The sequence below is a fragment of the Macrotis lagotis genome, chromosome 7, assembly GCF_037893015.1.
Source record: "Macrotis lagotis isolate mMagLag1 chromosome 7, bilby.v1.9.chrom.fasta, whole genome shotgun sequence".
NCBI classification, from domain to species: domain Eukaryota; kingdom Metazoa; phylum Chordata; class Mammalia; order Peramelemorphia; family Peramelidae; genus Macrotis; species Macrotis lagotis.
The window spans coordinates 16521041-16544085 of record NC_133664.1 but is presented as its reverse complement, the minus strand read 5'-3'; the positions used below and the strand labels follow the sequence as shown (position 1 = coordinate 16544085).

The following is a 23045-nucleotide window of genomic DNA, read 5'->3' as shown; positions in this document are numbered from 1 at the left end:
GATGCAGGGTGGGGTGGGGAGACCCCAAGCTGAAAGGTCAATTGAAGTGAAGCCCCTTCTCTCCCAGGAACCAATCACTGCCTCTGTTGTTTCTGTGGGGAAATCTGTTCTGATGTCATAGTGAACATTAAATAAGTTCTCACTGATTGACTTCCTAGAAACTTTGGAAACATGCCTTTACAGTTGTGAATTGGCTATTCATTCATCAGGACCAGGCCTGGGATCAGGAAGACTCCCTTTCCTGAGTTTGAGTCCAGCCTCAGATCCTTCCTAGCTGTGTGACCCTGGGCAAGTCACTTTACCCTGTATGCCTCAGTTTCCTCATCTGAAAAATGAACAGAAGAAGGAAATAGCAAATCTCTCCAGTGTTTCTGCCAAGAAAGCCCCAGATGGTCATGGAGAGTCAGACCCAACTAGAGTTATTCAACAAGAAGATCCATCAGTCAGCCACTAAGCATTTAATAAGCCTGGCATTCTGCTACATGGCCTCAGGGTCTTATGGGGTATGCCACGTGCAGGCACCTCTGTCCATTGGGATCCTGACAGGGTGATGAGAGGGGATCTCAGAGAGGGATGGCATGCCTGAGAAGGGTCTCCCTACGGAAGGTGGGTTGGCTTGGGAAGACCCTTGGAGTCCTCTCCTCCTCTTTGCTTCTTAGTTCACTGTGTAGGGACCTTTTTTTTTTTTTTTTAACATAGGCCGCTGTAGCTTGGAAGTTCAGGTGTCTGGAAATATTCTGGAACTGTTTTCTACAAGAAGTGGAATTTTATTAAATTTTAATTTAATTCTTACGTTCAGAGTAAAAATCATCAATTAATAGCCAATCTGTAAACATTTATTTAGCATCTCCTATGTGCTGGGCTCTGTGCTAAGTGTGGAGGATATATAGAAAAAGGCAAAAGACAGACCCTGCCCTCAAGGAGCTGACAGTCTAATTGGGGAGACAACCTGCAAACCAATGGAGACAAGACCAGCTCTATACAGAAGAAATAGAATATAATGGACAGATGAGCTTTGCAATTTAGTTTAAAGAAATCAGTATTCATCCCATTTAAATTTTTCAGGAGAAAACAATTTGGAGCGTCCATAAAAATTATATGTTTTAGTAAAGTTGGATGTACATTGGAGTTCTTTTCATAAGTCACAAACATAAATGTTCAGAGCTAGAAAGGGGGTTAGTTAAGTGCCATAGAATTATGTCAAAATGTCAAATGTATTTTATTTTTTCACATGTATCTAAAGGCAACATCTTATTTGCTGCTTGTTGTGTACCCATGTGTGCTTGCTTGTGTGTGTGCATGTGTATGTGTGTATGCAGATGTGAGCCAGTGTGTGTGTGTGTGTGTGTGTGTGTGTGTGTGTGTGTTGAAGTTACATAGAGGACCTTAAACGTAAAGGGAGCACCAGCTTACTCAGTCGGAAATGCCATAAGATCTTCTCTGGGCTCTACCAGGTCCAGATTGAGGTTGTAGGAGAATGGGCCTCAGTCATCAGCAAGCTCCATCTAGGTCTTTCCTATAAGAATAACAGGTGTACCCCAGGGTTGATAACTCCTAGGGAGCCTCTGTGGCCTTTTAATCCAACTGAAAATTGGAGAGGTGAAGGGATGGATGCCTAAGGCCATATAGGAAGGAGATAAGGAAGTGAGGTGGAATTTGAAGTCAGCTCCTTTGACTCCCAATCCCAAACTCATTGCAGACCACCTATAAAGTGGGGTTTAAGTCCAAGTCTGGCTGTTTTTAAGAACCTCCAAGTTTTTTCCTAGTTTGTTCTTGATTAATTCTTTAACTATTTAAAAAAAAGTGTTGTTCGTGAGCATTCTTTTTTTAATTGATATTTTATTTTTACAATTGCATGTTATGAAAGTTTTTCAATATTTATCCACTTGCATATGCATATTTTTAATTTACATAATTTCCTTCCTCCCCCTTCCCTCCCCTCTCACCTCAGTGGCAAACAGTCTGGTGAACATCGTACTTACACATTTGGGTTTAACATGTTTACAATGCAGTCATTATTGATATGAGTTATTAGGATTAAGGGGAAAAGGAAGTAAACCATGAGATAGAAAAGAAAGACATAAGGGAAATTTCTAAAAAGTGAATTACTGTTCATTCAGATTCTGTAGGGTTTTTTTTTTTTGGTTTAGTTTAGTTTTGTTTTGTTTTGATTTTCTTCCTCTGACTGGAGATGGCATTGCCCATAGCTGGTCTCCTAGGGTTGTCTAAGTTCTCTGAACTGCTGAGAGGAGCTGCAGCCATCCGTCCAAGGTGATCAACCATCAATATTGCTGTTCATGTGTATAACATTCTCCTGGTTCTGTTCCCTTCATTGAGCATCCTGTAACTCATCCCCTGCTTCTCTAGAGTCCAATTATTCATGGTTTCTTATAGAACAATAGTATTCTGTCACATTCATATACCATGACTTGTTCGGTTATTCCCCTATGGATGGGTATCCCCTTAATTTCCAAATCTTTGCAACTACAAAAAGAGCTGCTATGAATATTTTGGATGTGGGACTTTTGCTGGTTTTTATAATTTCTTCTGAATTTAGACCTAATATTGATAATGCTGAGTCTAAGGGTTTGAGCATTTTTTGTTGCTCTTTGGACATAGTTATATTTTGCTCTCCATAATGGTTGGATCAATTCACAACTCCATGTGAGTGAGTATTCTTGTGCGGTAAGGACCCTGCATGAACAGTAATTCTTTAAAAGCTGTTCCTAATTGGAAACCTTGCTGATAGCAACCTTGAAAACAAAAATTGGACCTTTTTCTGTAGACTCTTAATGCCATGTTTTGTGGGTTCTTGGCTGTCCTTGAGACTTGCTTGTGGATTTGCCCAACTGGGGAGGTGGTTGGGGATGAGTCCTGAATTGGTCATACACCAGCTTTGGACTTCAGAGCAGTCCTTTGGATTCTAGGCCAGAGGATGCAGGAAAGCTCTCTAGGGTATTCCTGAAGTCTTTGATTCCTCCCCGGCTCCCAGGTTTGTGGGGCTGGCTGGCAGCCCTGCTTAGGACAAGTCCAAGTTCAGTAGGTGGAGGCATTCTGTCTCCTGGAGAAACAGCAGGTGTGGACATGGGGAAGGGGCGTTTAGCACTTCGGTAGTGAGGCCCTCATTCCAAGCAAACTGTGTCCCCACCACTCCCTCCTAGCGAGCATAATTGCCATTAGGATAGAATTGACTTTTAAAAGGGAAAAATACTGGGGAAAACTTCTTAAGAGCTTTATTACATTTTTCTCATGAAATTACTCCTTCACCATATTGATTAATGCCTAAGTTTAAGAATTTGATGTAGGCATTTTACCATTATAATTTTGAAATATGGAAAGTCCTTGCAAACATTCTCAGATTGCCTTCTGTCTGTCTGCCTTGTAAAAGATCCTCTTAGTTAAATGGACCATCCTCCTTAAATGATGTCATTAGCTCAGATTGAAAAGACATTGCCTGCAGGGAAATCGTTTAATTGTCCTAAAGTGCCTTCCTTCTTTCTGTAGATCTTGAAACTGCTCACTCACTTCCATCTTCAGATGAGATAATTTATATCTGATCATTTTTAAAATTCTCTGAATGACAAAATGCTAAAAAAGAAAGAAAAGAAAGCCAACCTCATTCCTAAAGTTCTTGGATGTTCCTTGTTATTCCTTTTATTTGCAATCAAATCTACCCCCCAAAGTTTCTTAAAGTTGTCTAATTTATTTTTTTTAGAAATTTTTAGTTTATCAGAATAAATTAAATTATTAATTTAAATTAATTAAACCCAAATTGATTAATGGGAATTGTAGAATTCCTTCTGTAAAACACTTTGGGAACTTCTTCAGAAAAATCAATTTATTTGAACCCTTTCTGATCTACTTAAATGAAAACCTTTAGAAATTTGATCACTTCGAATGCCTTGATCATAGATCACAGACTCCAGAGTTGGAAGGGACCTTGGAGGTCATCAGGACATTGCCATTATTGTCTGAACAAGGCCCAAACAGGTGAAGTGACCTTCCGAAAACTAGACAGGAGTGAACTATAAGAAGAATGATTGATAGAGTATGATTCACTCTCTTGATTCCAGCAAATTGAAACTAATTTAGCTCTCATCTATGATAGGTTCTCTAGGTTATGACATCCAAGAAGATGGACAATTTATACAGTTTTTTGATCAGAATGTGTATTTTAAATGATTCCTGGAAATAGCGTATGAGTTGGGCCCAGAATTTAACAGGAGCCTGAGTTGGGATTGCCTTTGAGAAATAGTCTCCCTCTTTTAATGACTTCAACCTTTTCCCAGCAAGTTAAGTCTCATCTTTTTAATACCATTATTTGAGTATTGGTGGTGTGTGGCTATGGAACTCTGAGTTCACAGTCTGAGGAATTAAAAATGAGTATCATATTCTGAGTCATGGAGAGGTTCTTGTTAAGGCTCTGTGGGCCATGACACATCATTGAATTTGCATTTGAAGTAAACTATCAGGGAACTATATGAATGAAAAAGGGGCAACAAGATGGCACAGTGGAACCAGACCTGGGGTCAGGAATAGCCCTCTTCTTGGATTCAAATACAACCTCAGATACTTGTTACCTGTGTGACCCTGAGCAAGTTTGCCTAGTTTGCCTTATTTTCTTCATCTGTACAATGAGTTGGAGAAGTATCTCTGCCAAAAAAATCCCAAATGGGTTCACAAAAGAGTTGGACACAACTGAAAATGATTAAAAAACAAAACACTGAATGACAAAGTAACTGAGCTGCTCATATGGGAGGGAAATAAGTAGAAATCTGGCGTATTCCATAGGCTCAGAAAAAAGTAAGGGAGGCCTCAACACATTGGGGAAAATTGTGGTGAACCAATGGGAAGGGATGTCCCAAAGTCTCATAGTTAGGAAAGAATGGTTTGCCATTTGTATCTTGGGGAAAACATTCCCTTCTAGTACACATATCCCTTGGGGTATTTGAAAATGCTAATTTGACCGATAAACATTAAGTTGGCAACATTCTATACATAATATACATTTACCTCATAATCTCTTTACCTCCCCCCCCCTTAATAATTTAACATCTTTGGATTCTTCAAGAATTTTAGGCTCAAAGCAGTGAACAGTCTGTATTTGGCTCAGTCTTGACTAATATGATCAAAACTTTGAACTTTATTGTCATTTTGGATCATTTTAAATACCTTTTGATTCCTTGTGGTGGAGAAAGAGCAAAGCCTTCATCATGAAGGCATGAGAGTCTTTCCACAAATGCCTTTGGTTCTGTACAGTATGCAGGGGGATGGCCTGCCCTTAATGGGGGGGGGGGATTCTAGAGAGATGTTTTAATGAAAATGTACTACACAAGTGGAGATTAACATGCAAACTAGGAGAGGTTTAAAGAACTTTCCATACATGTGTCCTTTTTTCTTTTATTTATTTGGCAGATTTGGATCCTTGAGAAATTTTATCTGATAAAAATGGATCTGCTTCAAGAATTGGATTTGAGGGTTTGGTGATAATTATATGTATTACAAATGCATAGCTAGTATCTTCTTTTACACTTATTTTTCCCAGACTATTTGGGGTGGGAGATGGAGAGGGGCAGTTAATATTTACTGGAAAAAATAAGGGAGAGACTCCAGGTACTTTCTGAGATTAATATTGCATGAGGTCAGTCACTTTTCCATTTGAATTTTTTTCTTGAGAGGCTTCCAGGCAAAGATTTCTTAGGACTCCCAAAAGTATTCATTTTGTTTCTTTTTGGATAGTTTAAGAAACTTAAGTGTTAGGTTAGCATTCTTTTCAGAAACAAAAATGAAATTAGAAATGTTTTTATAAGGAGATAATCATGAGGGTTAAATTTGTGAAATAAATAAAAAAATAAAAATACAAATGATCAAAAATTACAAAAGTTGTTCCATATCACTAATAATATGAACAATGCAAATTTAAAAATACAAAAAAATCAATACATGAATGCTCATGTTCAAGCAGCAGTAAATAAAATAAAATCAATAATTGTATTATGACAAATACCACCTTTTCATCTTTTTTCTTGCTTTTGTTACCTGTTTTGCCCCTAAATGACCTCATCATTTTCTTTCTCCATGTGTATTGATGATGCTTGAATGATACAATTTATGTGTAAGACTTTTAAAAAGTCCACCTTATTAAATTTTGACAATTTGATGTTATGTAGCTCATTCTTTCAGTCATTTGATGCGAAATTCACCAAGATCAGTCACAATAGCATCCAATTTTCTTCTGGTTGCCGGTTCACTGCTGGGTCAGCAAACTTGTGCCGAAAAGGGAATGAAAGGGCATGTTGGTGTAAAACAGGTAATAGGCAGCTTTTTGTATCCAGGTGAGAAGGTTTCGGGCTTCCAGACCCAAGTAATTAGGGGGGTAGGAATCCTCAGATAATTCAGCCAATAAAGGTGTTTAATGATAGTCTGAACAGTTAGAGGTGATGATTAATTAGCCCGGGCACTTCGGGCTGGCCAGTGTGTGTGCAGTGGTACACGCTGGCCATCAGCTGGTAGGCACACAGGCTTGTAAAGGGCTTTCTGCACTGACACCGGTCATATATCACTGCAGCTGTGCCCTTTGATTACTGGGAGGGCTTGCAGAGTGATTAATAGCCAGGATCAATGCTCCTGCCCAGCACATGACATTTGGTCACAGAGCGACCATATACTTATTCCCCTTTGGCACAACGCTTAGGAGAAATGAAGGATGAGACCTGCCAATTTATAGCTGGGAGCTTCCAGTTTATAAAATGAGTCAACTTTGACTGTACAAAATTATTCCCCATTGAAATAATTAGTGCAGCATTAAACACAATTAGAACTAAAACTCGGGGAGCATGCTTGCTGAATCCAAGCCAGTTGACAGATGGTTAAGACCTGATATTTGGCTGCCTGTGAGGTCCAAGAGTTATTATTTGGCTGAGAAAATAAAAAGGCTTGAATTACACAACAGTTCCCCCAAATCAAGAGATTAGATAATAGCGATGCAAAAATATTTTTCCCACTTAAAAAATGACCTAGAATTTGGGAGTATTCCACAGGGCAGGTATGATAGGTACATGTAAACACAACCCTAGTATGTTTTTCTTGAATCCCATTGGTGCTGTCAACCTAGTGTTGAGGCAGGTATGATTTCAATCTGGTGATGTTTGTCCTTTGTTCTCGAAGAAGACCCTGACATCAGGGAGGTAATGCCATGACAAGCACATGAATTGGATTTGAGTGAGGGGGGCTGTGCTAAGTCACCAGCCTCGCTTTGGCTTCCAGAGTCATCTGGGTCCAGTGGCCAGATAGGAATCAGGACGACTGGAGATGACTTTGGATGGGAGGCAATCAGAGTGAAGTGAGTTGCCCAAGATCACACAGCTAGTAAGTGTCTGAGGTCAGATTCAAACTCAGGTCCTCCTGACCCCAAGGTCAGTACTCCATCCACTGCACCACCAGCTGCCCTCAATTTCAAGCTACGAGATATTAAATGTCCAATTTCCTATGAATTAAAATTTAATGACAAATAAAATCTGCCTCCTTTTTGTGCCACTTAGAACCATCTCTAAAGCAAGAGGTCCCCAAACTCTCTTGGACGTCATAACTATGTGATAAACAGGAGATGAAGGCTTGTGAGGTCAGCTTTGTAGATTTGAAGCAACCTTCTTCCCTCTCAGTGATGTTGGAATCTGTGTTCTGTATATATGTTACTGGTGTGTGTGTGTGTGTGTGTGTGTGTGTGTGTGTGTGAACTATACAGAATGTACATGAACTTGGTGGACTGGCTTCTCAAGAGTTGTTGCTTCAATTTGTCATGATTAATCATAGGTTTAATTTAGAAGACCTCCTAACGTCCTGGGGTTTGTTGCCATCGGCACGATGACTCCTGCTGCAGGAGCATCTTGAGGATCTCCCATCCCAAGGGAATTCTTCCTTCTAGTTGGGCCATGTATAAGCTCCAGGGTGCAGGGGGATGGACCCTTTGACAGGCTTGTTGGCCCTTGCTCTGAGACCAGCATGGCCTTGAGTGAATCCCTGAAGGGTTATTGATCGTAACATGCATGGGTGGCCGTCTTTCTTGGGGAGGGTCTGCAAGGCTGTCCTGCTCTTTCTCCTGGGTCAGATGCTCCTTTGTAACCTTGGAGTGGTCGACTTGTCATTGTAAGGATGGAGTCTGGCAGGTGAGTCATTGAGGGCCCCTTGCCTGACCCTTCTGGTGTTTTCTTCAATGTATATGCAGGGAGACACTTCTGTCTCTCCCACTCCTCTCTTCTGCTCTCTTTCCCTCTTCAAGATTGTGCTGTGTTCAGCACAAGTAAATAAGTCCAAAGGAAACATGTATGTGCTCCAGGATCTCACCCTCTGCTGGGGGATCATAACACTGGACAAGAGCCTTGTTCATGTTTTAGGCATTGTTCTTCTCAATGCTTAATTCACAAGTTATTTTGCCATTTCTTTATTAACGCCAGCCCTCCTTAGGGCCTAGGCTTATAGTTACTCTAAATAGGTTATCCAAGGTTGCCATGAATCTAGTGGGTGTGTAATATAAACCCTTTGATGACTAAATATATAAGTTGGTGGCATTATTTTGGTACGTGGAAAAGTCACATTTGTAATAATTATAGATTACCTAGTATTTTGTGGTTCCAAAGTCCTTTGTATATTCTATAATTCAGTTCTTTCAGCAATAGTGAGACAGGGTCAAAGTGATTTTTTCACATGTTAAAAATGAGGACATTGGGACTCAAAGAAGCAGAGTCGATTTGCCCAAAGTCACACACTACTTTCCTCCTTCATTTTCTAAACTTTTACTTTTGAAATAAGCTTCTGACTGATGCAAAGTTATCCAAATCCCAATTTAATTTCTATAAACTGGCTATCATAGATGAGTAGATAAATTTAATAGGTATATAGATAAAACATATAAAAATAATATGCTTAATAGATTTAATTATCCCATTTTAAAGATGAGGAAATTTAGACTTAGCAATCAAGTAATTAATAAGTATTAATAATTATTCATTAAGATTATTCTTAATGAATCCTTATTGCTTATGTGGGATCCTGGGTCCCTAAGTAGAAGGATTGAAACAGCTTGCAAGGGTCTTCCATTCTAATGGGGGAGACATCAAATGCAGAGAAGATTCACACGGATCATATAAAATGAATAGATATAAACATTTGGAATAGTTATACATAAAGTACTTTGGGAGGGTGAGTATTGGGGAGGACAGGAAAGGTTTCAATGCAGTAAGTGGGGTCAAGTTTCCAGTAAAAGGAGAGAAATTGAAAATTAGTGAGAGGGGGAGGATTATAGAAGGGGGCAAGCCCCAGGAGAAGGCTGGCTGCAGGAGGATCTCTCATGCCCATAGGGACATTTACCTTGGCAAGAATTAGGGTCCCCTCTGCTTGGGACATAGGAGTGGGAAAGGAGATCATGGAAGAAGGTTCCAAGTGATGGGAGATGGAGGCTGGAGAAGTTGGGGTTCTCCAGGAATGGCCAAGTGTAATGTGAAATCCTCAGAGGTGAAGGAGTCATGGAAAGTCTGAGGTTTGGAGCCTCACTGGTCAGTGGGACAGTGAATCAATTAGGCCCAAACTGCCATCTTGCAGACATCTTAATTGTGATGAGAAAGGGAAGGGAGTGGAAGGGCCATTGCATGGGGAAGAGCCTGGGGAAGTTCTGAGGGTGGCAGAATGCTTGGTCATGAGCTAGGGGTTCCAAAGCAAAAGGAGAGGTGTAGTAACAACGTCTTATGATCAAATAGAGTTCAGAATTCATGAACATGGAAAGGGAACATTTGTGGGTAATGATCAGGTCGATGGTATGGCCATCTCCGTGTATAGCTAAGGTGCGCTGGAGAATGGAGTCATGGGTATCAGTAGATTGAGTCCTTGGGAGTTTGGCATCTTTGAAAGAGTATCTTTATGAGTAAGTCTTCTAGAATGAGGGCAGGGCGTGGAGTGGGGAAGGACTGTGCTTGCACTGAACCCCTTGAGAAGGAAGGAGAGGGTCCCACAGGCTGGTGAGTGAGCCATCAGAATTTGGGAGAATAAGGAAATATTTTCCCTTAGACCTTGGGTTCTGATAGATCTGGACAGCTTTCATTCATGATGTTTTGAAATGTGTGATGTTCAGGCTCTTATGGCTTTCAGGTGGTTCAATGATTCGAAGTTCTTTCTCTTCCACTTATTTTCTAAGTCAATTATATTTGAAATGAGATAACTTACATTTATTTTTTTCTTCAATCTTTTGACTTTGTTTAAATGTTTATTAGCTTCTATTTGATCCATTTACTTCTTTTCCTTAGGTCTTAAATTGTCTCCTGATACTTTCTTCTAGAGCTTTCATTTCCTTCCTCTTTCCTCTAGAGATCTCATTTCATCTTTAAGATCATTTTAACTCTTTTTTTTTTTAAAGAGACAGAGGCGTCTAGGTGGCATTGGGTCTGGAGAAAGGAAGATCTTCGGTCATTCCAGCCTTAGACACTAAATTTCTCTGTGACCCTCCAGCAAATCACTTCACTTTCTCAGATGGTTAGCCCTTGTTCTGACCTCTCACCTGTGGACTCAACTGAGGTCCAACTCTGTCACTCTGCCCTGGATGTGGGTCTGTGGCAGTGGCCTCCTCACCACCGGCTCTCCTCCTGTCTCTGTTGTCCTGGGGCAGGGCTGACCATCTTCTTATTACTGCTCTGTGAACTTGTGAGCTCTGGTGGCCCCTTGTTGCTTGTGGGCCCCCATAGAAATCATTGGTTTGGCCTTGGCAGCCTTCTGAGCCTGTGTCCATCTATATGGTGTGTAACTCCCCCACAGAGTTTTTGTTGTCACACAGGATGTGCCATCATGACTCTGAGCTTGCTGTCCACCATGTTTGAATACTCTCTTCTCTCTTGGCTCTGCAGTCCCTGGTTTCCTCTGGGTCCCTCTGAATGACACCTTCCTTGGCTCCCATACCCTCTTCTCTGGCTGGTCCTGACTTTCCCTCCCTGCCCAGGTGACCTTGTGTCTGCTTTTCATGGGCTTTGGGGTCACTTGTGTTGTATTACACTGGCATGTAACCTTCTGGGGGGGGGTAGGACTCTTTAGCTTTGTCTTTTAGCTTTGGTGCTTAGCACATGGCCATGGCCACAGGAGTCTCTGACCCTAGGATCATGGAAGCAAGCTACTGTTCCCTTTCAAAAGCTGAAAATTAATCAATCTTCTTTTGAATTGAGTGTTTGCAATTTGAAACCTCTTTTGGTGGCAGGTAAATATGCTAATATCTCTGCAAGGATTGATGGAGTTGGGAATCACTGTTCCATCTTCTTTTTGATGGATAGGTAAAAACTGTGCTGATCCAAGGGCGCCATGTGCTGAGTGAGGAGACTGAGTCTCGTGTCAGAAAGGTTTGTTCTTTCTGAAAGATTTCCTCTTGCCTCCTTCTTCTTGGGGCGCCCAGGCTAAGACCTGCTGCTTGCCCCACTGGGTGGAGATCCCCCTTGTATTGATTGCTTGTGACTGAAGGAGAAACTTCCCTCCTCCTCTTCTTGGATTACTCCCTGTCGGTAGGACTGGACACTGGACAGATGATCCCTTTTGTTGTGTTAATGGAAAACCAGCCCACAGCTGGCCTGAACTTACCTTAGGACCAGCAAGATCAGTAAATCAAATTAACATTAGAATGGAAATGGCGGTTGTGGCAGTCAGCAGTGGACATCTTCAACCTGGCAACTGTCCACTTTATACCCTCCTGCCTTGGACCTAATTAGATGAAGTGCAGGGGTCTTTTGTGTTGTTTTCCTCCTGCTTCTGTCAGGTAGGATGTGGCACAGACGTGTGGAGGAGGAATCGTAGACCAAGAGACAAATGTGTGAAAATGAATCCTGCCATTTGACTCGTCCAATGTCAGGGACATGGATGACATGGACTTCGGATTCCCTTCTTCTGAAGGGAATGAGTCAGTGCGGCATTCTGTGAGAGCAGCCTGGCACACTCTGGGAATCAGCCTCTGCAATTGGACGGGGAGCCCTGCCCACCGGTGACAATGAGCCTTCACATTTGGTAAGAGCCTTGATATTCGGGTGGCTCTTTAGGAGATGAACAATGCAGAACAAGTATGTCTATGAAGGGAGAACTAGTTCAACTATTCTTAAAACTTCAGCACATAAACACACAGAGGCAGATGAGATGTGCATGATTGTATTTTATGAGTAGTGATAGCACAACGCCTCTAGTGAGGTCCCCAGTTTGCTCATGTCACTGCTAAAGCCATTTCTGTCTGGGAGGCCCACAGGAGCAGCCTCTCGTCCCCTGACTCCCACCTTGCCTCTTTCTCTGCGCATCCATCTCTGAAGAGGTGTGCTGGGGTGACTTGACCTTCCTTCTCTTCCTCCCCTTCCTGTGTCTGTTTGTGTGTGAATGTGTGTAAGTGTGTATATGCATGTGCATGCATGTGTGAAAGTGTTGTGCATGGGTGTGCGTGTGTTTGTGTGTGTGTGTGTGTGTGTGTGTGTGTGTGTCTGTCTGTCTGTCTGTCTGCCTGCCTGTCTGTCTGAATGGGGCTCTTGGACCATTCTCTGCTGCCCATTTCCTTGTTCTCTCTGGTGTCCTTCTCTGGTGGGAAGCACCTTCTGAGTTCACCAGACCTGATGGTGGGGAGATCCCAGAGTATTATCGAATCAACAGAAAGTGGGCCTGTTTTGGGGGGCTGCTCACAACCATTGCAAGTGGAAGAGTCTTCTTGTAAGAGGTGTTGGGGGCTGTGGTTCTCTGGAGCACCTTGGGCCTGTGTCTCCTTCTGATGTCTCTAGGTCTGGTCAGGTCTCTGCCATCCTTCCAGGTTGGGTTCCCAGAGTAGATGCTCCCCAGATGCTCCCATTAGTGAAGACCCATGTCACCTCCTCCCTGGATGGCTGTGGGAGAAGTCTCTTGATTAGTGTCCCTGATTCAGGCTTCTCTCACCTCTATCTTCTTCTTGGACCCCAAAGGAACCCTCCCCACTCCAGTCTGCTCTGCCATAGACACCTCTTTGACTTGTGCCTCACCAGGCTTGCTCGACATGGCTGTGCTCCAGAAGGTGGTCCCCCCTTTGCCCTCTGCTGGGGCAGAGCCCTCCACTTTTATTCTCTGATCACTTAGCTCAGCTGCTGACTCACAGTGGGGATCTAATAAGTGCTCATTTCCTTGATTAAAGAGTCCTCCCCTCTCTTGCTTTCCAGCTCTGTGACCTTGAGAAGTTCCATGGTGCAGGGCAGGGTGTCAAGCAAGGCTCCCCACCACTCTAACATGGCCCAAACCAGGGGAGCAAAGTCAATAGAAATGAAGGGCAGCAGAGAAGGTGGTGGTTTGGAGCTGCAGGGGGTTGGATTGGCTTTCCTCTGAATCCGACCCCACTGGTGGAGTAGTCAGACCTGGGTGAGTGTCAGGGATGCCCGCCTCAGGGATTTACTAGTTATGGCAGTGCTGTGCCTCAGTTGCCTCATCTGTAAAAGGAGTCAGTGAGTTCTTCAGGGGCCTCCCAGCCCTTGGTCTATGACCTGAGGAGCCCATGGCTCAAGGCTTCCCTCTTGACTGATGAAATGTTCCCATAGGTGGCAGAGGCAGGATGGCCATTCTTATCTTTAGGTAAGGGATGGAGTTACCAGGGAGTGACCAAGTGAAGGACTCAGAGCCAGAGCTCCAGGGTTGTTCTCAGTCCACGCACTTATGGATTGTGACACCAGGGCAAGCCTTGCTTCAGATGTCACTGCCTCTGTAGCCTGTGGAGTCCGTCTGTAGGCATCCATCACTTGAAGCAAGTGAAAGTCTGGCTTAGGAGAATAGATCAGGGCATGATGATGTCCTTTCTAAAGAGGATTCTTATTCTTACAGATGAATATATTTCTGGCTTCAGGGAGATAACAAAATCACTGCATATTAAAGTTGTGACTTTGGGTTTTTCAAAGAAGATTTAGCCATCAACAGGCACAGGCTTCCCCCTCAAGATTTGATGAGGGTCTTCACAGAAGCGCTTGAACAGAAGCTCTCTGCCACCCCTTTCCAGGTCCACAGTTGGGGATCACCTCCTCTCTGTGACAGTGTGGTGACCCCTTAGCATCGGGTGATAGAACAGAGTCACTCTGTCCCAGGATCCTGGGGGGCCTCTGTGGTCATGGGCATGGGTTTTGCCATAGCTTTTCCTGTCAGCCAGAGAACCAACTGGCTTGTGGAGGAGCTGCCAGCTGTGTTATGTTAGGTGAGTTGTTGGAGGTCCCATCTCAGACAAATACAGTGTGAGTGTGTGCAGAGTACACATTACAATGGAAGTAAAAACTGGTGGCCTGAGAAATGTCTGTTCATTGTGTATATAGTACTGTTCAAGTATGTCACAATATTTTAGAATCAGCCAATTGTTAGATGTCTCAGAAGTAAACTCCCAATACTAGGTTGCCTCTACAAGGAAATTTAAATTTTACCAAATTACAAACTAGATTAAACATGTGGTTCTCCTTTTTGTTTATTAGTGTGACTATTTGAAGAATGAGAACTGTTAGTTTTGTGGCTACATTTGATATCTATTCAGTTAAACATTATTAGACTCTTATGTTGCAAAGGCACTGTCCTAAGTCCTGCAAAGGAGATGCTCTCCTCTTTGTATGTATTGTGTATACAGTAGCTATGGGTGTGAGTGTGTGTGCATGAGTGTGCGTTAGCATATATGAGTGTGTATGTGTGTGAGTGTGTGAATGTGTGTGCAAGTGTCTGAGCTATCACTTTTATTGGTGTAGGAAACCTGGTGAGGAAAGTCCATCTACCAATTCTGATCATCAATAGTTGTGCAGTTGATGGTTCTCAGCTGTCATCTGGACCTGGCCAGGGTCCCATGGGGGACTATTTTCGTGTTGTTATAGACTTTAAGAATAAAGGGTTACAAGCAAAAAAGAGAGTACATTATAAATTGCAAAATAGATGATTTTGACTATATTAAATTAAAATTTTTTTATTCTAATAAAACCAATGCTGCCAAAGTTAGAAGGAAAACAGAAATCTGAGAAACAATTACCACAGCTAGGGGATCAGATAAAGGTCTCATTTCCAAAATACATAGAGAATTGCTTAAAATTTATGCAATTAAAAGTCAACCCCCAATTGAAAATGGTCAAAGGATGTGAACAGTTTTCAAATGAAGAAATTAAAGTTTTATATATCTATATATCTATATCTATATCTATATAATAACATGAAAAATGCTCCAAATCATTACTGATTAGAGAAATGCAAATTAAAACAACTATGAGGTTCTATCTCACATCTGTCAGATTGGCTAAATTGACAAAAAAAAAGTTGTGAGAGGATTGGGATAGTAATGCATTGCTGGTGGAGTTGTGAACTGAACCAGCCATTCAGGAGCACAATATGGAGCTATGCCCAAAGAGCAATAAAACTGATCATGCCCTTTGATACAGCAATATCAATATTAGGCCTAAATCCAGAAGAAATCATAAAAAGTGGGAAAAGTCCCACATGTTCCAAAATAGTCATACCAGCTCTTTTTGTAGTGGCAAGGATTTGGAAATTGAGGGGGATGCCCATCAATTGGGGAACGGCTAAACAAGTTGTGGTACATGAATATTATGGAATATTATTGTTCTATAAGAAACCATAAATAGTCGGACTCTAGGGAAGCAAGGAATGACTTACAGGATCTGATGTTGAGTGAAGGGAGCAGAACCAAGAGAATGCACATTAACATTAACAACAACATTGTGAAATGATCAACCTTCATGGAAGCAGCTCCTCTCAGCAGTTCAGAGAGCTAGGACAAGCCGTATTAGACCAGCTATGGACAATGCTATCCCCATCCAGAAGAAGAAAACAAAACAAAATAAAGCCTACAGAATCTGAATGAACACTACATTCACTTTTTAAAAATTTTCCTCATGTATTTCTTTCTTGGCTCATCATTTATTTTCTTTTCCCCTTAATCCTAATTCCTCGTACCAATAATGACTGAGCTGTAAACATGTTAAACCCAAATGTGTAAGTACGATGTTCACCAGACTGTTTGCCACTGAGGGGAGGGGGGGGGTGAGAAGGAAATTATATAACTTTAAAATATACATATACATGTGGATGAATATTGAACAACTTTCATAACTTGTAATTAAAAAAATAAAATATCAATTGGAAAAAAATAAAGGGTTACTTTCATGCCATAGTGGCTTGTCAAAGTAGGACTATAGATGAGGTTTGTGATCTAGTCAATATAGCAAATTAATTTTAGTCTCTATAGTTTGAAGAGTATCCCAGTCTGTGTGCATTGCTACAAACAATATATTTCAAATGATTATTCTTTACTTATAATTTGGGAATATCCTCAAACTTTATGATTTTTCTATTGAAATTTTGGGAATTATTGCAAATGTTTATTTTTATTTCAATGTTTACATCCTAGAGGGTGCTTAATGCTTGCTTAGGATTGATAGTAATTTATACTGTCAGACTTTGAAGTAGGTATTCAGTCTTAGGGTTCTCAAGAAAAGCTTTGGGCTTCCTAAATGGAGCTCCAACCGCAGGAAACAGCCAGCTGATATTCATGTTCACTTGCATGATAACAATAGCTCAGATTTGTAGAGTCCTTTCTAATTTACAGACCACTCATATCACAATGGCCCTGTATGGCAGTGGCTGAATTTAGAATGTCATGAGCTTTAGTATTCTAAAGAGAGCTGTTTGTTCTATGACAGAAGACGAGAATTTAATGGCTAAATGTTGACTTGTTCACTGAAAGGGGATATAGGCAGAACTCAGTGAAGGAGAGAGAAGCAGAGGGATCTGTATCATCCAACTGAGAGATCAGAAGTGGAGAAAGTCTGACTGAACCGAGGATTGATAGAGCTGTAGATCAGAGGAGCTACTTAGCTGGTCAGTCAAGCCCAAAATGGATCAGCTCAGCTAGTAGGTAGAAGCATCTGTTTAACAGAAGCATCTAGGACATTTTTATGGACAGTCACTGAAATAGAAATAAGATACTGAAGTTTATAGTTCCAGAGTAACTAGATCCTGTGAACATCCTCCTTCCCAGGTATTCAATACATTGATGGGAGATATGGCCCTGGTTTATGTGTGGATTGTAATTAATTATTTTTCATATATTTGCTTAATTATGTCCAGGACCTGGGATCTTAATCCTTTTGTGTTATTATTAATTGGTGTTTTTATTTTAATAGTTGATTGTGCAAATAGAAATACATTAGAGAGGTCTCAGGAGTTAAAAGTGGAAGGATCAGCTAGGTGGCACAGTAGATAGAGCACAGGCCCTAGAATCAGGAGAACCTGAGTTCAAATTTGGCCCCAGACCTAACTGTGTGGCCTTGGGCAAGTCACTTAACCCCATAACCTTGCAAAAAATCCAAAAAAGCAAAACAAAACAAAAAAAAAAGAGAGAGTGGAGAGTAGTGGAAGGATATTTAATTTTAATAGACTTACTCCTGTTAGAATTGGAGTGTAACTTGGTGTTGGTAGTTATTTTTCTGAGCACACAGAGCTACTTGTGTGAGAGTAGATTGGAGCAAGAGACTCCTCTAAGTACCCATGTCTTACAGGCATAAGATACTGCCACTGGAGTGATCACAACATTAGAGTCTAATGTCAATTCAGACCAAAATTATTCTTCTCACCATTTTTTGGCAAAGCAAGGACTTTGCTTTCCTCCTTCCTCCCCATATTATTTAAAAATAATAGGTTCTCTTTTTTGTTCTCTCATTCTCTTTTTTACAGCTTCCATTTTTGTTTCCTAAACAAACCAAAATCTACCATCCTTACCCCAATAAGTCACTCATAATTGTCTTCATATTTTTATCTTTAGGGACTTAATCTAGGGTAGCTGAGAGTAAGGACCTCCATTTTTACCCATCAGTACCATCTGCATCTTTTAGAATGGACTTTACATTCTCTTTCCATCCCCCATGGTTTTGTGAAAACTTGTAATTAAGGCATGTTAATCTCCTTTCTTATAGATTTAAATTTAGTTGCAATTTATGGACCTTCATGAATGCTAGAAGGACAATCGAATTTAATTTTCTTGCCAGTGAAACCTACAGAAAACATGAATGGAACTTTTGCAAATAAAGATGAAGAAAACACTAGGACAAACTTTGATCTCCTGACCTTGGGAAGATCCTTTTGACATAAGCATTCGTCATATGTTATACCAAATCAACATGTGCAAGATAACACTATTGACCTCTCCCGAGGAAAGGACAAGTACATGGTAGTTTAAATCTCTATTTGGTGTTAGGACCAGTTTGATTCTTTTGTATTGCAGCTCCAAGATTTTAAATCCCTTGCAGACATTGAAGTCTTTGCCGAATTGACCATTCCTGACTTAGTAGAAAATGATAGATACTTGGGTGATACACTTGATGGTTCTAAGCTTTTACTCTAACTATATATCCATGTCACAAGGTTATAGGAAGGAAAACTGGTGGTAGACCATAGAGCACAGGATGAATGTGAACTGCTCTTTTTATTGTCTTCTTCAAGTTTTCATTTTTTCTTTTTTTAAAAAATAATTTTATGAGAGCTTTTGTTTATTTTCTCCACGTTTCTTCCTGTATCCCCCTCATGAGATCCATCTCTTATAACAATTTTTTTTAAAGAAGAGAAAAAAATTCAGTAAAACGAAACAGTTCATCAAAAAGAATCTTGTCTCTACATTTCCTGCCACCTCTGCAAGGGCTTAGGGGAAAAGTGTCTTCTCATCTCTCTTTTTTCCATTTACATTATTGTAATCATCGTGTCTATTTTTTCTTGATTCTGGTGATTTGACAACAGGCTTTCTGTGATTCTCTGTATTTATCATTTTCATTGCGTTTTCAAGCACAGTGATATTCCATTACATTATCATGCCATGATTTAACTGTTCTTCTTTAACTGGATGGACATCTACTTTGTTTCCTGGTCTTTTCTGCCACAGTGGTTCTATTATAAATATTTTTGTCTTTTTATCAGCGACCTCCTTGGGGTATATATGTAGCAGTGGCATCTCTGTGTCACAGGTTATGGCCATTTTGGTCATTTTATTTAGCCATATTATTGCATCAACTCCAAATTGCTTTCTAGAATGGTTGTCCTAATCTGAAACTCCATGAATAACACATTAGTGTAATTATCTTTCCATAGTTTCTCAAGCATTGACTATTCCCATCTTGGGTCAATCTTTACCAATTATTTTGTTGTGGGTGAAACTTTGGGATTATCTTGATTTACATTTCTCTTTGATCCAGAGACCCCAGTTTCCTTGGTGTTTTTTTTTTTTTTTTAGTTTTTGCAAGGCAAATGGGGCTAAGTGGCTTGCCCAAGCCCACACAGCTAGGCAATTATTAAGTGTCTGAGGCTGGATTTGAACCCAGGTCCTCCTGACTGCAGGGTTGGTGCTCTATCCACTTCACCACCTAGCTGCCCCTCCTTGCTGTTTTTTGAAGAAAACCTGCCATCTTTCTCTTGCTGTCTCCCATGTCCAGAAGACTCTCCTGCTCTCCTTGGCATCCTGGCTTTCCCAGCAACTTCCAGGGCCCAGCTCCAATCTCATGTCTACAAAAAGACTTTTCCAACCTCTCTCCTCATTCTAGAACCTTCCTCAGTGGATGAGTTCCTGCTGTGCATACCTTATTTGTAGAGAGTTGTTTCTTCATTGTCTCATTCTTTGAGGTTTGACAGCCCCATTTGTCTACTCAAAGAACCATCACCATGGTCCAGACCCTTTTCCATCCTCTGGCATTATAGTTCTGTCTACCATGTTATTCTTCTGTCCAGTACACCCAGGCTTCTAGGATCAGATAGTTGTATTTGTTGGCTGTAAGACTCTATGCAACCTAGCCCCAACCTACTCTTGAGCCATATTCTACATTTTATCTCTTGCCATATTGTACTGTCCAGCCATACTGACCACTCTGTGTCTTTCCCCTATGCTTTAAGTGTCCTCCCTTCTTAGCCCAGCCTCATCAAACCATTGTCTGTCTTCATCCCTCATCTCAGACACCACATTGTACAGGAAGCTGACCTGGCCTCACCAATGACTAGGACCCTCCTTATGAACTCCCTGTTATTATGGACTAGTTCATTTATTTTCATTATCTTTGCAATTCCTAGCATCCTGATTAGCCCATGAAAGGGACTTGGTAAGTCCCTGTTCACTGATTGATTGGAGATTATGAGTATTTAGTACAGTGACATATAAAATATTATTATAAAATTTTTATGGATTGATATATATCAGTTAAGCCATCGTGGTCTGGTTCCAAGACATTTAATATTTCAGATTTTTAAAGCTTATATTTCTGTATTGGAATTTGACCTTCTGATGTCTATTCTGGTCATGAGGTTGTAACTTGCTAGGTACTTGTTAAGTATCTGCAGCCCATGGTAATGTGTGTTGCAGAGTTTCTACTTGGTTCAAACTATGTTTGATAGTTTTCATCTTAACTATATTAAATCTGTTTAAATGTATAACACAAGACTGAAGCTGACTGATAATTTTCTGAATTTAAAAATAAAGTCACTTAAGCACCTGTGCTGTGCTGGTTCCATATTAGGCACTAGAATAAAAGTACAAAAAATAATTAATCCCTGCCCTCAAGCAGCCTCCATTCTAATATAGAAGAGTGGCATTTGGTCTGGAGAGTCATGGGGATGGTGGTGAGTGGAACCATCGAGCCATGAATGGATTGGTGTGCCCTTTGATTATTATTAGAAGAGTCAGAAAGAGGTGGAGAATGAGCAACAGGTTGGGAAGCCCGGGGTTCCTAGTGGGTGGCTAGGCCCGGGGTTCCTAGTGCATGGGCTGCCAAGGATGATGAGGGGCTGGCTTGATGCCCAGAGATTGGGGTGGTTGCACTCAGCTCCACTCAGAACTAGGTTGTGTAGACTCGGGAGATCAGGAGTGGGGAGAAGGTTGGCCCTAGGACGGCAGGGCAAGGGATGACTGGCTGGGATGTTACTTGTTCTGGCTTCTCAGTACCAGATGAAGTAATGTCTGAGGGGCTTCCTCATTATTTGCTGATTGGATTGAAGGAGCCTGAGGCCACCTGCTTCTGCCAGGGCAGTCTCTGGTTCTAGTCTTTGTTCTCAGCTCTTGACTTTGGCATATGCTTATTGGAAGAAAAAGACTTTCTTAGGAGAAATTAGACTTATTGGAGCCTCATTACTGGGCCCTAGTTACATTGGTTGGAATGAGATGCTTTTCAAGAGCAGAACCGCTATATTAAACAATGATTTGTGACACTGGAAGCAGCTGGCAGCAGAGCAAGTGGAGCAGACACTGGCAAGGTTCTTTCTAGAAAGTCGACCCTGACCGAACACCAGACAGGGATCCTACCTCTGAGTTCTGATTTATGTGATCACTCTCAGATCATAAGGAATGAGGGAGAGGGGCTGGAATGTGCACTTGAACATCAGCTGGGAGAGAAGCAAAACGTCTTAGAAAAGGAGTGAGGATGGCCTTGGTCAGTACTATGGAAACAGCCACTTCTGTTGGATGTCCCTGTATACACTCTGTACACACACACTTACAAATAGGAGCAGGATGAAGGTAGTGGGGGGGGGTGTTTAAGTTTGCTGTCCACAGTGAGACCCTCTAGCCACAGCTCTATGGGGTAACTGCTGACTTGGGATAGTTAGAGTCATCATGATGGGAAGGGTCCTAGAGGTCAGCTTCTCCAGCCTCTGCCAGACGGGGGGAGAGCTGCTGTGGGTAAGTGTAGATAGGCTCTTTCATGTTCTAGACCATAGGGAGGAACTTTAAGGTAACATCAGCTTCTCCCCACATCTTCTCATTCCCAGATTTCTCTTCTGGCAGGGAAGCATTGTCTTTCTTTTTACAGACACAGACTGAATCACAGGAGAAGGAAGGGGCTCATGGGAAGAAATACCAGCAAAGATGAGGTAGACAAGAGGATAGGAGACGTCTGACTCCCAAGGCATGAGATCATCAGAAATCCATTTCTCCAATTTCTAACGATTAAAAATTTAAAATACACTTTGGATACTCCATACCAAGCTGAAGATGTGCACACATTAACTCTGAAGTGGTACAGAAACAGCACCCAGGGGCTGAGCTCCACTTGGTATTGGTTCTGGTGGTTGACTTGAGTGCTTGCTGAGTAATTTAAACAGGACTAGTGTGTCTAGGATGTTCTTGGGGCGCCAAATAACTCTTAATATTTACAGAGCTCCCATTTCCTTTATTGGTATTCACTTTGATGGGCAAAATTTGCCATTATACATCATCAAACCTCCATTATCCAGAAAAGATTATTGGTCCTATTTTACAGATGAGAAAAGTGAGGATTGAATCACCATTGGAATTTGCTGCCCAAGCTAGTAATGGATCCTCATTTAGTTCTTTGTACGATGTGAGTGTAAAACAGCCCCGATCCTCTTGCTCTCATCTCCCAGGTCCTGAGCCTTCCCACCATCCATCCTCTTTACATATAGTGATGGCATCCTCATTCATTCTGTGCCTCCAATCTCTAACTTCTCTCTATTAGTTCTTTTACTTTAAAAATCGCGTCTTCCTATTCTTAAAAAAAAACCCAAAAATAAGACTTTATTATACGTATCTTCAAGTTATCATCCAGTGTCTCTTCTCCCTTTCTTAAATCAAATTCCTTGAAAAAATAAAAAACTGTCTACACTGACTGCCTCCACTTCTAATCTCATTCATCCTTAACCCTTTGTGTTATGGTTTCTTATCTCATCACACAACTGAAACTGCTCTGCCCAAATTACCAATGAGTTCTTTTTTATTTTTTAATCTAATTTTCAGTCTGAAGTTTTATTTTGTTTTCTCCACTTAACACCTATTTTCTCTCCATAGTGGAAAAAAAGAAAACGAACTCCTTTGTAACAAATATGTATAGTTAAACAAGATAAATTCCTGTATGAGCAGGTTAAAAAAAAAAAAACCAACTATACATCATTCTGCACCCTGAGGCCATCACATCTTTGTCAGGAAGGCTGGAAAACCTGCTCAAAAATCATGTTGGATATTGCCCTGACCAGGATCCTTTTGACTGGTGACATTGGGCACATTGTCCTCT

The 23045-nt window shown here is 41.2% G+C and overlaps 1 protein-coding gene across 6 annotated transcripts in view; it reads left to right on the top strand.

Annotated features, from left to right (window-relative positions):
• Positions 1 to 23045, top strand: part of SKAP2 (src kinase associated phosphoprotein 2) — a 189346-nt gene that overhangs the window by 51760 nt on the left and 114541 nt on the right. The window contains exon 1 of one of the 6 annotated variants that reach the window (XM_074195537.1): positions 16837 to 16902. The exons of the other annotated variants lie outside the window; for them this stretch is intronic. The gene's annotated coding sequence lies outside the window, so the exon portion shown is untranslated. Of the gene's footprint in view, positions 1 to 16836; positions 16903 to 23045 lie in introns of those variants that run through there. 6 annotated transcript variants of the gene reach the window in all.